The 13146-nt window shown below is 41.8% G+C and overlaps 1 protein-coding gene across 2 annotated transcripts in view; it reads right to left on the bottom strand.

The window, feature by feature from the left end:
* Positions 1-13146, bottom strand: part of VAV3 (vav guanine nucleotide exchange factor 3) — a 259355-nt gene that overhangs the window by 134197 nt on the left and 112012 nt on the right. The window lies entirely within an intron of this gene.

Raw genomic sequence — 13146 nt, 5'->3', positions numbered from 1 at the left:
CTAGATTGTAGACAGGCTGCAGCATGTACACGAGATTGTAGACTGACTACAGCATGTACACTAGATTGTAGACTGACTACAGCATGTACACTAGATTGTAGGCTGACTACAGCATGTACACTAGATTGTAGACTGACTACAGCATGTACACTAGATTGTAGACAGGCTGCAGCATGTACACTAGATTGTAGACTGACTACAGCATGTACACTAGATTGTAGACAGGCTGCAGCATGTACACTAGATTGTAGGCAAACTGCAGCATGTACACTAGATTGTAGACTGACTACAGCATGTACACTAGATTGTTGGCAAACTGCAGCATGTACACTAGATTGTAGGCTGACTACAGCATGTACACTAGATTGTAGGCAAACTGCAGCATGTACACTAGATTGTAGACTGACTACAGCATGTACACTAGATTGTAGACTGACTACAGCATGTACACTAGATTGTAGACAGGCTGCAGCATGTACACTAGATTGTAGGCAAACTGCAGCATGTACACTAGATTGTAGGCTGACTACAGCATGTACACTAGATTGTAGGCAAACTGCAGCATGTACACTAGATTGTAGGCTGACTACAGCATGTACACTAGATTGTAGACTGACTACAGCATGTACACTAGATTGTAGACTGACTACAGCATGTACACTAGATTGTAGACTGACTACAGCATGTACACTAGATTGTAGACTGACTACAGCATGTACACTAGATTGTAGACTGACTACAGCATGTACACTAGATTGTAGGCTGACTACAGCATGTACACTAGATTGTAGACAGGCTACAGCATGTACACTAGATTGTAGACTGACTACAGCATGTACACTAGATTGTAGACTGACTACAGCATGTACACTAGATTGTAGGCTGACTACAGCATGTACACTAGATTGTAGACTGACTACAGCATGTACACTAGATTGTAGGCTGACTACAGCATGTAAACTAGATTGTAGACAGACTGCAGCATGTACACTAGATTGTAGGCTGACTACAGCATGTAAACTAGATTGTAGACAGACTGCAGCATGTACACTAGATTGTAGACAGGCTGCAGCATGTACACTAGATTGTAGGCTGACTACAGCATGTACACTAGATTGTAGACTGACTACAGCATGTACACTAGATTGTAGACAGGCTGCAGCATGTACACGAGATTGTAGACAGACTACAGCATGTACACTAGATTGTAGACTGACTACAGCATGTATACTAGATTGTAGGCTGACTACAGCATGTACACTAGATTGTAGACTGACTACAGCATGTACACTAGATTGTAGACAGGCTGCAGCATGTACACTAGATTGTAGGCTGACTACAGCATGTACACTAGATTGTAGACTGACTACAGCATGTACACTAGATTGTAGACTGACTACAGCATGTACACTAGATTGTAGACAGGCTGCAGCATGTACACTAGATTGTAGGCTGACTACAGCATGTACACTAGATTGTAGACTGACTACAGCATGTACACTAGATTGTAGACTGACTACAGCATGTACACTAGATTGTAGACTGACTACAGCATGTACACTAGATTGTAGACTGACTACAGCATGTACACTAGATTGTAGACTGACTACAGCATGTATACTAGATTGTAGGCTGACTACAGCATGTACACTAGATTGTAGACTGACTACAGCATGTACACTAGATTGTAGACAGGCTGCAGCATGTACACTAGATTGTAGGCTGACTACAGCATGTACACTAGATTGTAGACTGACTACAGCATGTACACTAGATTGTAGACTGACTACAGCATGTACACTAGATTGTAGACAGGCTGCAGCATGTACACTAGATTGTAGGCTGACTACAGCATGTACACTAGATTGTAGACTGACTACAGCATGTACACTAGATTGTAGACTGACTACAGCATGTACACTAGATTGTAGACTGACTACAGCATGTACACTAGATTGTAGACTGACTACAGCATGTACACTAGATTGTAGACAGGCTGCAGCATGTACACTAGATTGTAGGCAAACTGCAGCATGTACACTAGATTGTAGACTGACTACAGCATGTACACTAGATTGTAGGCAAACTGCAGCATGTACACTAGATTGTAGGCTGACTACAGCATGTACACTAGATTGTAGGCAAACTGCAGCATGTACACTAGATTGTAGGCTGACTACAGCATGTACACTAGATTGTAGACTGACTACAGCATGTACACTAGATTGTAGACTGACTACAGCATTTACACTAGATTGTAGACTGACTACAGCATGTGCACTAGATTGTAGACTGACTACAGCATGTGCACTAGATTGTAGACTGACTACAGCATGTACACTAGATTGTAGACAGACTGCAGCATGTACACTAGATTGTAGACAGACTGCAGCATGTACACTAGATTGTAGACAGACTGCAGCATGTACACTAGATTGTAGACTGCCTACAGCATGTACACTAGATTGTAGACTGACTACAGCATGTACACTAGATTGTAGACTGACTACAGCATGTACACTAGATTGTAGACAGGCTGCAGCATGTACACTAGATTGTAGACAGGCTGCAGCATGTACACTAGATTGTAGACAGGCTGCAGCATGTACACTAGATTGTAGACGTACTACAGCATGTACACTAGATTGTAGACTGACTACAGCATGTACACTAGATTGTAGACTGACTACAGCATGTACACTAGATTGTAGACAGGCTGCAGCATGTACACTAGATTGTAGGCTGACTACAGCATGTACACTAGATTGTAGACTGACTACAGCATGTACACTAGATTGTAGACTGACTACAGCATGTACACTAGATTGTAGACAGGCTGCAGCATGTACACTAGATTGTAGACAGGCTGCATCATTTACACTAGATTGTAGACTGACTACAGCATGTACACTAGATTGTAGACTGACTACAGCATGTACACTAGATTGTAGGCAAACTGCAGCATGTACACTAGATTGTAGACTGACTACACCATGTGCACTAGATTGTAGGCTGACTACAGCATGTACACTAGATTGTAGGCTGACTACAGCATGTACACTAGATTGTAGGCTGACTACAGCATGTACACTAGATTGTAGACTGACTACAGCATGTACACTAGATTGTAGACTGACTACAGCATGTACACTAGATTGTAGACTGACTACAGCATGTACACTAGATTGTAGGCTGACTACAGCATGTACACTAGATTGTAGGCTGACTACAGCATGTACACTAGATTGTAGACTGACTACAGCATGTACACTAGATTGTAGGCTGACTACAGCATGTAAACTAGATTGTAGACAGACTGCAGCATGTACACTAGATTGTAGACAGGCTGCAGCATGTACACTAGATTGTAGACTGACTACAGCATGTATACTAGATTGTAGGCTGACTACAGCATGTACACTAGATTGTAGACTGACTACAGCATGTACACTAGATTGTAGGCTGACTACAGCATGTACACTAGATTATAGGCTGGCTACAGCATGTACACTAGATTGTAGACAGGCTGCAGCATGTACACTAGATTGTAGGCAAACTGCAGCATGTACACTAGATTGTAGGCTGACTACAGCATGTACACTAGATTGTAGGCAAACTGCAGCATGTACACTAGATTGTAGGCTGACTACAGCATGTACACTAGATTGTAGACTGACTACAGCATGTACACTAGATTGTAGACTGACTACAGCATGTACACTAGATTGTAGACTGACTACAGCATGTACACTAGATTGTAGACTGACTACAGCATGTACACTAGATTGTAGACTGACTACAGCATGTACACTAGATTGTAGGCTGACTACAGCATGAACACTAGATTGTAGACAGGCTACAGCATGTACACTAGATTGTAGACTGACTACAGCATGTACACTAGATTGTAGACTGACTACAGCATGTACACTAGATTGTAGGCTGACTACAGCATGTACACTAGATTGTAGACTGATTACAGCATGTACACTAGATTGTAGGCTGACTACAGCATGTAAACTAGATTGTAGACAGACTGCAGCATGTACACTAGATTGTAGGCTGACTACAGCATGTAAACTAGATTGTAGACAGACTGCAGCATGTACACTAGATTGTAGACAGGCTGCAGCATGTACACTAGATTGTAGGCTGACTACAGCATGTACACTAGATTGTAGACTGACTACAGCATGTACACTAGATTGTAGACAGGCTGCAGCATGTACACGAGATTGTAGACTGACTACAGCATGTACACTAGATTGTAGACTGACTACAGCATGTACACTAGATTGTAGACAGGCTGCAGCATGTACACTAGATTGTAGGCTGACTACAGCATGTACACTAGATTGTAGACTGACTACAGCATGTACACTAGATTGTAGACTGACTACAGCATGTACACTAGATTGTAGACTGACTACAGCATGTACACTAGATTGTAGACTGACTACAGCATGTACACTAGATTGTAGACAGGCTGCAGCATGTACACTAGATTGTAGGCTGACTACAGCATGTACACTAGATTGTAGACTGACTACAGCATGTACACTAGATTGTAGGCTGACTACAGCATGTACACTAGATTGTAGACTGACTACAGCATGTACACTAGATTGTAGACTGACTACAGCATGTACACTAGATTGTAGACTGACTACAGCATGTACACTAGATTGTAGACTGACTACAGCATGTACACTAGATTGTAGGCTGACTACAGCATGTACACTAGATTGTAGACTGACTACAGCATGTACACTAGATTGTAGACAGGCTGCAGCATGTACACTAGATTGTAGGCTGACTACAGCATGTACACTAGATTGTAGACTGACTACAGCATGTACACTAGATTGTAGACTGACTACAGCATGTACACTAGATTGTAGACAGGCTGCAGCATGTACACTAGATTGTAGGCTGACTACAGCATGTACACTAGATTGTAGACTGACTACAGCATGTACACTAGATTGTAGACTGACTACAGCATGTACACTAGATTGTAGACTGACTACAGCATGTACACTAGATTGTAGACTGACTACAGCATGTACACTAGATTGTAGACAGGCTGCAGCATGTACACTAGATTGTAGGCAAACTGCAGCATGTACACTAGATTGTAGACTGACTACAGCATGTACACTAGATTGTAGGCAAACTGCAGCATGTACACTAGATTGTAGGCTGACTACAGCATGTACACTAGATTGTAGGCAAACTGCAGCATGTACACTAGATTGTAGACTGACTACAGCATGTACACTAGATTGTAGACAGGCTGCAGCATGTACACTAGATTGTAGGCAAACTGCAGCATGTACACTAGATTGTAGGCTGACTACAGCATGTACACTAGATTGTAGGCAAACTGCAGCATGTACACTAGATTGTAGGCTGACTACAGCATGTACACTAGATTGTAGACTGACTACAGCATGTACACTAGATTGTAGACTGACTACAGCATTTACACTAGATTGTAGACTGACTACAGCATGTGCACTAGATTGTAGACTGACTACAGCATGTGCACTAGATTGTAGACTGACTACAGCATGTACACTAGATTGTAGACAGACTGCAGCATGTACACTAGATTGTAGACAGACTGCAGCATGTACACTAGATTGTAGACAGACTGCAGCATGTACACTAGATTGTAGACTGCCTACAGCATGTACACTAGATTGTAGACTGACTACAGCATGTACACTAGATTGTAGACTGACTACAGCATGTACACTAGATTGTAGACAGGCTGCAGCATGTACACTAGATTGTAGACAGGCTGCAGCATGTACACTAGATTGTAGACAGGCTGCAGCATGTACACTAGATTGTAGACGTACTACAGCATGTACACTAGATTGTAGACTGACTACAGCATGTACACTAGATTGTAGACTGACTACAGCATGTACACTAGATTGTAGACAGGCTGCAGCATGTACACTAGATTGTAGGCTGACTACAGCATGTACACTAGATTGTAGACTGACTACAGCATGTACACTAGATTGTAGACTGACTACAGCATGTACACTAGATTGTAGACAGGCTGCAGCATGTACACTAGATTGTAGACAGGCTGCATCATTTACACTAGATTGTAGACTGACTACAGCATGTACACTAGATTGTAGACTGACTACAGCATGTACACTAGATTGTAGGCAAACTGCAGCATGTACACTAGATTGTAGACTGACTACACCATGTGCACTAGATTGTAGGCTGACTACAGCATGTACACTAGATTGTAGGCAGACTACAGCATGTACACTAGATTGTAGGCTGACTACAGCATGTACACTAGATTGTAGACTGACTACAGCATGTACACTAGATTGTAGACTGACTACAGCATGTACACTAGATTGTAGACTGACTACAGCATGTACACTAGATTGTAGGCTGACTACAGCATGTACACTAGATTGTAGGCTGACTACAGCATGTACACTAGATTGTAGACTGACTACAGCATGTACACTAGATTGTAGGCTGACTACAGCATGTAAACTAGATTGTAGACAGACTGCAGCATGTACACTAGATTGTAGACAGGCTGCAGCATGTACACTAGATTGTAGACTGACTACAGCATGTACACTAGATTGTAGACTGACTACAGCATGTACACTAGATTGTAGACTGACTACAGCATGTACACTAGATTGTAGGCTGACTACAGCATGTACACTAGATTATAGGCTGGCTACAGCATGTACACTAGATTGTAGGCTGACTACAGCATGTACACTAGATTGTAGACAGGCTGCAGCATTTACACTAGATTGTAGACTGACTACAGCATGTACACTAGATTGTAGACTGACTACAGCATGTACACTAGATTGTAGACTGACTACAGTATGTACAGTAGATTGTAGACTGACTACAGCATGTACACTAGATTGTAGACTGACTACAGCATGTACACTAGATTGTAGACTGACTACAGCATGTACACTAGATTGTAGACAGGCTGCAGCATGTACACTAGATTGTAGACAGGCTGCAGCATGTACACTAGATTGTAGACAGGCTGCAGCATGTACACTAGATTGTAGACGTACTACAGCATGTACACTAGATTGTAGACTGACTACAGCATGTACACTAGATTGTAGACTGACTACAGCATGTACACTAGATTGTAGACAGGCTGCAGCATGTACACTAGATTGTAGGCTGACTACAGCATGTACACTAGATTGTAGACTGACTACAGCATGTACACTAGATTGTAGACTGACTACAGCATGTACACTAGATTGTAGACAGGCTGCAGCATGTACACTAGATTGTAGACAGGCTGCATCATTTACACTAGATTGTAGACTGACTACAGCATGTACACTAGATTGTAGACTGACTACAGCATGTACACTAGATTGTAGGCAAACTGCAGCATGTACACTAGATTGTAGACTGACTACACCATGTGCACTAGATTGTAGGCTGACTACAGCATGTACACTAGATTGTAGGCAGACTACAGCATGTACACTAGATTGTAGGCTGACTACAGCATGTACACTAGATTGTAGACTGACTACAGCATGTACACTAGATTGTAGACTGACTACAGCATGTACACTAGATTGTAGGCTGACTACAGCATGTACACTAGATTGTAGGCTGACTACAGCATGTACACTAGATTGTAGGCTGACTACAGCATGTACACTAGATTGTAGACTGACTACAGCATGTACACTAGATTGTAGGCTGACTACAGCATGTAAACTAGATTGTAGACAGACTGCAGCATGTACACTAGATTGTAGACAGGCTGCAGCATGTACACTAGATTGTAGACTGACTACAGCATGTACACTAGATTGTAGACTGACTACAGCATGTACACTAGATTGTAGACTGACTACAGCATGTACACTAGATTGTAGGCTGACTACAGCATGTACACTAGATTATAGGCTGGCTACAGCATGTACACTAGATTGTAGGCTGACTACAGCATGTACACTAGATTGTAGACAGGCTGCAGCATTTACACTAGATTGTAGACTGACTACAGCATGTACACTAGATTGTAGACTGACTACAGCATGTACACTAGATTGTAGACTGACTACAGTATGTACAGTAGATTGTAGACTGACTACAGCATGTACACTAGATTGTAGGCTGACTACAGCATGTACACTAGATTGTAGACAGGCTGCAGCATTTACACTAGATTGTAGACTGACTACAGCATGTACACTAGATTGTAGACTGACTACAGCATGTACACTAGATTGTAGACTGACTACAGCATGTACACTAGATTGTAGACTGACTACAGCATGTACACTAGATTGTAGACTGACTACAGCATGTACACTAGATTGTAGACTGACTACAGCATGTACACTAGATTGTAGACAGGCTGCAGCATGTACACTAGATTGTAGACTGACTACAGCATGTACACTAGATTGTAGACAGGCTGCAGCATGTACACTAGATTGTAGGCAAACTGCAGCATGTACACTAGATTGTAGGCTGACTACAGCATGTACACTAGATTGTAGACTGACTACAGCATGTACACTAGATTGTAGGCTGACTACAGCATGTACACTAGATTGTAGACTGACTACAGCATGTACACTAGATTGTAGACTGACTACAGCATGTACACTAGATTGTAGACTGACTACAGCATGTACACTAGATTGTAGACTGACTACAGCATGTACACTAGATTGTAGACAGGCTGCAGCATGTACACTAGATTGTAGACTGACTACAGCATGTACACTAGATTGTAGACTGACTACAGCATGTACACTAGATTGTAGACTGACTACAGCATGTACACTAGATTGTAGACTGACTACAGCATGTACACTAGATTGTAGACTGACTACAGCATGTACACTAGATTGTAGACTGACTACAGTATGTACACTAGATTGTAGACTGACTACAGCATGTACACTAGATTGTAGGCTGACTACAGCATGTACACTAGATTGTAGACTGACTACAGCATGTACACTAGATTGTAGGCTGACTACAGCATGTATACTAGATTGTAGACAGGCTGCAGCATGTACACTAGATTGTAGACTGACTACAGCATGTACACTAGATTGTAGACTGACTACAGCATTTACACTAGATTGTAGACTGACTACAGCATGTACACTAGATTGTAGACTGACTACAGCATGTACACTAGATTGTAGACTGACTACAGCATGTACACTAGATTGTAGACTGACTACAGCATGTGCACTAGATTGTAGACTGACTACAGCATGTGCACTAGATTGTAGACTGACTACAGCATGTACACTAGATTGTAGACTGACTACAGCATGTACACTAGATTGTAGACTGACTACAGCATGTACACTAGATTGTAGACTGACTACAGCATGTACACTAGATTGTAGACTGACTACAGCATTTACACTAGATTGTAGACTGACTACAGCATGTACACTAGATTGTAGACTGACTACAGCATGTACACTAGATTGTAGACTGACTACAGCATGTACACTAGATTGTAGACTGACTACAGTATGTACACTAGATTGTAGACTGACTACAGCATGTACACTAGATTGTAGGCTGACTACAGCATGTACACTAGATTGTAGACTGACTACAGCATGTACACTAGATTGTAGGCTGACTACAGCATGTATACTAGATTGTAGACAGGCTGCAGCATGTACACTAGATTGTAGACTGACTACAGCATGTACACTAGATTGTAGACTGACTACAGCATTTACACTAGATTGTAGACTGACTACAGCATGTACACTAGATTGTAGACTGACTACAGCATGTACACTAGATTGTAGACTGACTACAGCATGTACACTAGATTGTAGACTGACTACAGCATGTGCACTAGATTGTAGACTGACTACAGCATGTACACTAGATTGTAGACTGACTACAGCATGTACACTAGATTGTAGACTGACTACAGCATGTACACTAGATTGTAGACTGACTACAGCATGTACACTAGATTGTAGACTGACTACAGCATGTACACTAGATTGTAGGCAAACTGCAGCATGTACACTAGATTGTAGACTGACTACACCATGTGCACTAGATTGTAGGCTGACTACAGCATGTACACTAGATTGTAGGCAGACTACAGCATGTACACTAGATTGTAGGCTGACTACAGCATGTACACTAGATTGTAGACTGACTACAGCATGTACACTAGATTGTAGACTGACTACAGCATGTACACTAGATTGTAGACTGACTACAGCATGTACACTAGATTGTAGGCTGACTACAGCATGTACACTAGATTGTAGGCTGACTACAGCATGTACACTAGATTGTAGACTGACTACAGCATGTACACTAGATTGTAGGCTGACTACAGCATGTAAACTAGATTGTAGACAGACTGCAGCATGTACACTAGATTGTAGACAGGCTGCAGCATGTACACTAGATTGTAGACTGACTACAGCATGTACACTAGATTGTAGACTGACTACAGCATGTACACTAGATTGTAGACTGACTACAGCATGTACACTAGATTGTAGGCTGACTACAGCATGTACACTAGATTATAGGCTGGCTACAGCATGTACACTAGATTGTAGGCTGACTACAGCATGTACACTAGATTGTAGACAGGCTGCAGCATTTACACTAGATTGTAGACTGACTACAGCATGTACACTAGATTGTAGACTGACTACAGCATGTACACTAGATTGTAGACTGACTACAGTATGTACAGTAGATTGTAGACTGACTACAGCATGTACACTAGATTGTAGACTGACTACAGCATGTACACTAGATTGTAGACTGACTACAGCATGTACACTAGATTGTAGACAGGCTGCAGCATGTACACTAGATTGTAGACAGGCTGCAGCATGTACACTAGATTGTAGACAGGCTGCAGCATGTACACTAGATTGTAGACGTACTACAGCATGTACACTAGATTGTAGACTGACTACAGCATGTACACTAGATTGTAGACAGGCTGCAGCATGTACACTAGATTGTAGACAGGCTGCATCATTTACACTAGATTGTAGACTGACTACAGCATGTACACTAGATTGTAGACTGACTACAGCATGTACACTAGATTGTAGGCAAACTGCAGCATGTACACTAGATTGTAGACTGACTACACCATGTGCACTAGATTGTAGGCTGACTACAGCATGTACACTAGATTGTAGGCAGACTACAGCATGTACACTAGATTGTAGGCTGACTACAGCATGTACACTAGATTGTAGACTGACTACAGCATGTACACTAGATTGTAGACTGACTACAGCATGTACACTAGATTGTAGACTGACTACAGCATGTACACTAGATTGTAGGCTGACTACAGCATGTACACTAGATTGTAGGCTGACTACAGCATGTACACTAGATTGTAGACTGACTACAGCATGTACACTAGATTGTAGGCTGACTACAGCATGTAAACTAGATTGTAGACAGACTGCAGCATGTACACTAGATTGTAGACAGGCTGCAGCATGTACACTAGATTGTAGACTGACTACAGCATGTACACTAGATTGTAGACTGACTACAGCATGTACACTAGATTGTAGACTGACTACAGCATGTACACTAGATTGTAGGCTGACTACAGCATGTACACTAGATTATAGGCTGGCTACAGCATGTACACTAGATTGTAGGCTGACTACAGCATGTACACTAGATTGTAGACAGGCTGCAGCATTTACACTAGATTGTAGACTGACTACAGCATGTACACTAGATTGTAGACTGACTACAGCATGTACACTAGATTGTAGACTGACTACAGTATGTACAGTAGATTGTAGACTGACTACAGCATGTACACTAGATTGTAGGCTGACTACAGCATGTACACTAGATTGTAGACAGGCTGCAGCATTTACACTAGATTGTAGACTGACTACAGCATGTACACTAGATTGTAGACTGACTACAGCATGTACACTAGATTGTAGACTGACTACAGCATGTACACTAGATTGTAGACTGACTACAGCATGTACACTAGATTGTAGACTGACTACAGCATGTACACTAGATTGTAGACTGACTACAGCATGTACACTAGATTGTAGACAGGCTGCAGCATGTACACTAGATTGTAGACTGACTACAGCATGTACACTAGATTGTAGACAGGCTGCAGCATGTACACTAGATTGTAGGCAAACTGCAGCATGTACACTAGATTGTAGGCTGACTACAGCATGTACACTAGATTGTAGACTGACTACAGCATGTACACTAGATTGTAGGCTGACTACAGCATGTACACTAGATTGTAGACTGACTACAGCATGTACACTAGATTGTAGACTGACTACAGCATGTACACTAGATTGTAGACTGACTACAGCATGTACACTAGATTGTAGACTGACTACAGCATGTACACTAGATTGTAGACAGGCTGCAGCATGTACACTAGATTGTAGACTGACTACAGCATGTACACTAGATTGTAGACTGACTACAGCATTTACACTAGATTGTAGACTGACTACAGCATGTACACTAGATTGTAGACTGACTACAGCATGTACACTAGATTGTAGACTGACTACAGCATGTACACTAGATTGTAGACTGACTACAGTATGTACACTAGATTGTAGACTGACTACAGCATGTACACTAGATTGTAGGCTGACTACAGCATGTACACTAGATTGTAGACTGACTACAGCATGTACACTAGATTGTAGGCTCACTACAGCATGTATACTAGATTGTAGACAGGCTGCAGCATGTACACTAGATTGTAGACTGACTACAGCATGTACACTAGATTGTAGACTGACTACAGCATTTACACTAGATTGTAGACTGACTACAGCATGTACACTAGATTGTAGACTGACTACAGCATGTACACTAGATTGTAGACTGACTACAGCATGTACACTAGATTGTAGACTGACTACAGCATGTGCACTAGATTGTAGACTGACTACAGCATGTGCACTAGATTGTAGACTGACTACAGCATGTACACTAGATTGTAGACTGACTACAGCATGTACACTAGATTGTAGACTGACTACAGCATGTACACTAGATTGTAGACTGACTACAGCATGTACACTAGAT

This window comes from Bufo bufo, chromosome 9 (genome assembly GCF_905171765.1).
Source record: "Bufo bufo chromosome 9, aBufBuf1.1, whole genome shotgun sequence".
In the NCBI taxonomy this organism is placed as follows: Eukaryota; Metazoa; Chordata; class Amphibia; order Anura; family Bufonidae; genus Bufo; species Bufo bufo.
The sequence above is the reverse complement of the archived record's forward strand: the minus strand, read 5'-3'. Positions and strand labels throughout refer to the sequence as shown.